Genomic DNA, 6,140 nt, shown 5'->3' with positions numbered 1-6,140 from the left:
ATAATTAAAACTTTATAAAAAGTTGTTCTAGAATATGTTCAATATTAATAAAGCCAGTTTAAAATATGGTTCTACCTTGAAAAGTGATTGTGAGCTTTTAACAAGCCTGATTCTTATTTATACCACTTTGGCATTGTACAGGCATCTTAGTTTAACAACTTCCTACTCACTGGCTGAACAGAATGAATAATTCATGCAAGTAATTTTGCCTAATTCTAAAATGAATTGCACAGCTATCTGCAAGTGGCATTGCCTCAGATTTATTCATCAAATAGTTTATGTGAATCACGCTTGGTCTGCATTTTGAGCTCAAGCAGTTTGTTGAAAGTAGATGAAATTCGAGCTGTGTTGGGTTAGTTTCTATTGGAGATGTAGGTCACATGGCATGACTCTGCTTCCTGGTTAGAGAAAGCCATGTAGATGAGATTAGGATTGTATAGAATTAATGTGATCTGCTGCTGCTGTTCAGAAGCTCTAAGAATCAGGCCACTTTTGTTTAGCAGTGGGGTGTTCAGAAGCATTGAGTTGAGAAGCCTAACTGTGCTGACACTGAAATCAACAGTAGACTCCTATTGAAGTTAATGGGAACAGAATTCAACCACTGCTGGAGGCTCTTGAAAATCCCATGATAGGTGCCTCAGTGTAAATACAGGTGCCTAATTTTAGAGTCTCAAGTTTGAACAAGAGCAACCTAAATGAAGCTATGGTAAAGGAGTATTTTAATCCATAAACACAATAGAGGGGTGCACAATTTGAAGTTTGTCAAACTAGGGATTTAAGATCTGATCTCACCAATTTCAGCGAGGTTTGGTTCAGGCCCTAACACATTAAATAATCAAGAAAAAGATAAACAAATAAGCAATGTCAAACGAAGGAGAAAACGTAAAGCTTTAATAATCAAAATATGTCTATTCTTACCCTCTGCCCACCTTTTCTATACAGTTTCCCCTTGGAATTGCATTTCTGTATTGGCTGCATATTACTCAGTTCAGTATAAAGTTGTATCACTGTAAAGCCCAGAACGATGGAAAGGATGATTTATCAGCATACATGGTTAAAATAAGGGCAATGGCTCATGTTAATAGTGGAGTTTTTCAGTAATAAATCCAGCCACTAGGAGCTGTAAACATTTAAAAAAAAAAAAACAACAACTCATTGCTAGATCCGCTAGTTGTCTTGAGTTGATGAAGTTTTCTTTAACAGAATTATCTTAATGAATGACAGCATATGCGGAAAATTATATAGATAGATAGATAGATACACACACATATATGTATATCTAAATATATACACACACATATATACACACACCTCTACCCCGATATAACATGAATTCGGATATAACGCAGTAAAGCAGCGCTCTGGGGGGAAGGAGAGACTGCGCACTCCAATGGAGCAAAGCAAGTTCAATATAACGCAGTTTCACCTATAACACAGTAAGATTTTTTGGCTCCCAAGAACAGCGTTATATTGGGGTAGAGGTGTGTGTGTGTGTGTGTGTGTGTGTGTGTGTGTGTGTGTGTGTGTGTGTGTGTGTGTGTGTGTGTGTGTGTAAAATGACACACACAGAAACACAGGCCAAAATAGCAAATCAACAGGAGAGTACAAGATGCTATTCAATGGATCTATGTCCAACATTCTCCTGATGCCAGGTTCTGAGACCTTTAAGTAGGCTTAATGGTACTCAGGGGCGGCTCTACGAATTCTGCCGCCCCAAGCAGGGCGGTGCGCTGCGCCACTCGCGCTGCCGGGTGCCGGTCCCGCGCCTCTGCGGGACCTCCCGCAGACATGCCGCTGGTCTCGCACCTACGGTGGAGCTTCCGCAGTCATGCCTGCGGGATGTCCACACGAGCCGCGAGACCAGCGCACCCGCCGCAGTCATGCCTGCGGGAGGTCCGGTCGTCCCGCGGCTCCATTGGACCTCCCGCAGGCATGACTGCGGAAGGTCCGCCGGACCCGCCTGCCGCCCTCCCGTTAAAATGCCGCCCCACGCGCGCGCTTAGCGCGCTGGGGTCTGGAGCCGGCCCTGATGCTATTTTACAGGTGGTTCCACTGAAGTCACTATTACTTCAGGTCCATAGCCTCTCTCCTATATAATCTAACCACTTGTTTAAGTTTTTTAATATTTAACCTTAATAGCAGGAATGGGGAAAGATACACCCAAATTCCACACTTCAACAGATCAAGCAGTGATTTGTGAAATCCCTGGAAAGCAAGGAAACTGCAGAAAGGTCCAGAAGCTGAGCAATTAGGTGAATGGCATATCAGAATATAGGCCTTGATTCAGCAAAGCACCTGACTGCATGCTTCAGTCATTCCCTAGTCAACAAAGCTCATAAGCATATGTAAAAAAGTTAAAGCTACGTGCTTTGCAAAATCACTTCCCTAGGTAGTAATTTATAAGGCTGCAGACCATTGGAAACTGTTTAGAAGAAGAAAAATACAATCTGTAGCTAGGGCATAGGTAGATTAGAATAGGGAATGTTTCCATGCCCCTACACTCCACTTCATACATAATCACTGACACCTGGTTTAAATAAATGGCTTTCAAGAACCTCATGCACATTGTAAAACCACTTAAACCGTAACCCTCCAGCGATTCCTCATGCAGGATGAACCTCTCGTATCAATTTCCCCATTGTCAATGATAGTTTTTAGATCCCGGAGAATAAAAAATACAAATGTGGGGATCTCCTATGATAACTCTGTCCAGAATTATATTAAATAAACCTAATCTCTTTCTAATATGATTTCTCTCCCTCGTCAAGGACAACATTTACTTAATCCAGTATCCTCTCACTTATCACTCATTCACTGGATGAACTAAGGAAAGTACAGAGCAAGGATATAAACTCCCTATATAAAATAACAACATACGTAGCCACCAATAAATCCACCATTCACTTAAGACTGAAAGTCGTTCAGCAGACTTTTTTTTGCCCCGGACACATTGGAGGCCTGCTGGGATAAATATGTCAAGAATCAAAGAGAGTGATAGCAGCTGGAACTGTGGACAAAGCTAGGGATTGTGGGAGCACATAGGCTATGTTTGCTGTGCTCGAGACTGCAGGACAGGGTAGGGATTATTGCCATACAACTACTCCAATAACTTTACCGCACATGGGGACCGACGGCCGCTTTGTGAGAGACTGGAGCAATGCAGCTAAAATGTGGCCAAGAGTTTGGCCCTTGGTGTTTACACAAGCTGAATGCCTGTAGAAGTGTCTTATTGTTCTGCACTGCATTGCTTGGCACTGCCCTCAGCCTCACTTCTGAAGAATCCCTAAAGCGAACCCCAGCCAAGGCTAATGAGCATTTGTTTGAAGCTAGCTTCAGCCTCCGGGACCACATTCATGCTGCCACTGCAACAAGGGGCCAATTAGTGCCAAATGGGATGGTGGATTTTGTGACATGGACAATTGTCCACTGGGACCTGGGCTGGGACAGAGAGCCCTTAATGATCAACTCGAAATAATCAAGCCCGCAAATTTCATTAAAATGTAGCCCTTGCAGTCAGCTTAATTACCTTGGCAATAAGCATTTATTGCTGAAATAATTTAAGATCCAACTTGACATTTCAGAAATAGGAGGACAAACACATACATAATTGTTCAGGAATAACCACGTATACAGAATGACCAATCAGGTTTTATTATTTGTTCAAATTAAATGACATTGGACCAAATTCAGCCTCCATGTAACTCCACTAACTTTCATAGGTTACACCAATGGTGAACCTGCCCTATTATGGCTGTTTTTTTCTAGATTAGCCTTGAAAATAATAAGGATCAGTTTACTTTTTATTATTGCTGTTGTGGGACTATATTACCTGTGGAAAAGGCAAATTAATTGAACTGGCTAGAACCAAGTGTAGTGCACTGAAAGATTTCCCACAGGACTCTTCTAATGAAACCTATTACTGATCTGTGATTCCCGCTATTCCAGCCAAGGTGACAGTAAAGTGATGCAGGCAAATAAAGACTGGGATGAGACAGAGTCAGTACTGTCCTCAGGTACCATACTGACAACCAAAGTATCATGAGTCATTCTCCCTTCAGCCCCTTCCCTCCAAAAACCATGAGATTGGCTTAGTAATCAAGATTTTAAAAATAATATTTTGTGGTTCTTTGTATTTGCCTTCTGGTACTCATGTTTTCCAGCTGCTCTGCCCAAGCATGAGGGCTAGCAACAATTTTGTTTTTAAACGAAAATCTGAGATTCTGCTGTAATCATCTGACACCAGGAGCTAGCCCATTGAGATACAAATAGCATGAGACTTGTGATACAATTGTGAGACTTGGCTAGACTGGTACCAGTCTGAAGAAACTCCATGGACTACAGAAGTCTTAGTCCAGACTGACAGCAGTGCAGCTAAGCACAATACTACTGCGTAAGCTTCTAGAAAGAAGCCATGCAAATGATGGAGAGGCACAAATGAAATGAAGGCTTTGATTATCAGAGAGGTCTAACTCCCATTGACATTCAATGGGTACTGGGTGCCTAACTCCCTTAAAATCCCTTTGAAAAAAACCCAGCGTTAAAAAGACAAAAGAAAGATGGGAGAGAATTTTTAAAATGGTCAAAAGACCTCGGCATTTAAAAAGCCGTTCTTTGAAAGGATTGCTTATATACGATACCACCACCAAAGCAACCAGCGTATGTAACAGCATCACACAGCGTAAAACAATATTTCCAGGGGTAATTTGAGATCAGTGACATGGCTTTTGTGGACTAGCCTCCTCCTAATCATTCACATAGCATGCTGGGCTACAGTAAATAAATAGAGGGACCTGGTTTGGAATCATAACAGCATGACACATGAAGAATACACTTATGAGGAAGCCGACAATTCTACGGCTTGATCCTCCCGTTATATAGGTAAGATTCTCAGTGGGAGTCTGGGGTAAAATGGAGCCCTGTGCATTCAAAATAAGGCTTAAGTGGTACATGGATTTTATGTTGCTCGTCTCATTGTGAGTCATTATCCTCATTTAAAATCAGCAGAGAGGACCTGCAAGGAAGATGACCTTACAAACATCCACAAGTAACAATATAAGACCAGGTTTGTAGCGGGGCGGTTACCCGGCTCCAGCCCTGACGGGGTTAAAGGTAGGATGACTGAGGAAACAACCACAGCTGGGGCCACGCTCCAATCAAGCTACAGCTGGCCCTATAAAAGGGTTGTGAGGCAGCAGCTCAAGGAGTCTCTCTCTAGCAGTGGAGAGAGAAGGACTTGGCTGCCTGGGAGCTGAGCAGGGTGCCTGAGGTAGAGCAGGGCTGGGGGAAGGCCAGAGGAGCTGGGGAGCTCCAGCCTGGGAAACCCCCAGGCTGCAGGCCTTTCTGAAGGCCTAGAGACAGGTACTAGGGTGGCAGCAGTGCAGCCCAGGGTTAGGCAAAGGCAGCAGATCCAACCCCCCTTGGCCAATGATGAATGACTTGTACACTGCAGTCTGCCCCAATGAGCGGGGGCTCAATGGAGACTGGCAGTAGACATAGACTGAGGTGAGGTGGGGATAGAAGGCTGGGGGTTCCGCAGGGAGGGGAGACCCAGATCTGTGGGGGTACTGCCAAGAGGCAGCACCAAAGGTAAAGGGGCATCGGAGTCTGAAAGGGACACAGGGGCCAGCGGCAGGCGAGATACTGGCCGGCAGAGGGCGCTCCAAGGTTGGAAAAGCTAATTCCCTGGACGACCAGCAAGAGGCGCCACGCCGGTGAATCCTCCCCGCACTATAAGGTCCCACAGATATTCCCACATGGCGTCCCATTCCACAACAGTTAGAATCTTCAGTGATGAGCAGAATGGACCAAGGGATGCCCAGTGAAATTCAACATGGATCAGTGGAACTATTTTTAATGCAGAGCACACAACCTGTGGAACTCATTGCCAAATGAGACCATTGAGGCCAAGAGATTAACAGGATTTTTTTTTAAAGTGGGGCATTTAGATGGATAATGAGACTATCCAGAGGTATAATAGTTAATATTGAGAAAGTAAATAAACATTTTGAAAGGGAGTGGTAACCAAGACATGTAGCAGGGTCTCCTCCAACCCAGTGTCAGATCCTGTCTCTGATTCAATTCCCCCACTCTTGTGTAAGCTGGCAGACCAACTCACCAGCTTGTTCATCAACTGAAGTTCC

Source organism: Mauremys reevesii, linkage group 2, assembly GCF_016161935.1.
Source record: "Mauremys reevesii isolate NIE-2019 linkage group 2, ASM1616193v1, whole genome shotgun sequence".
Lineage (NCBI taxonomy): Eukaryota > Metazoa > Chordata > Testudines > Geoemydidae > Mauremys > Mauremys reevesii.
Note: the sequence above shows the minus strand (reverse complement) of the source record.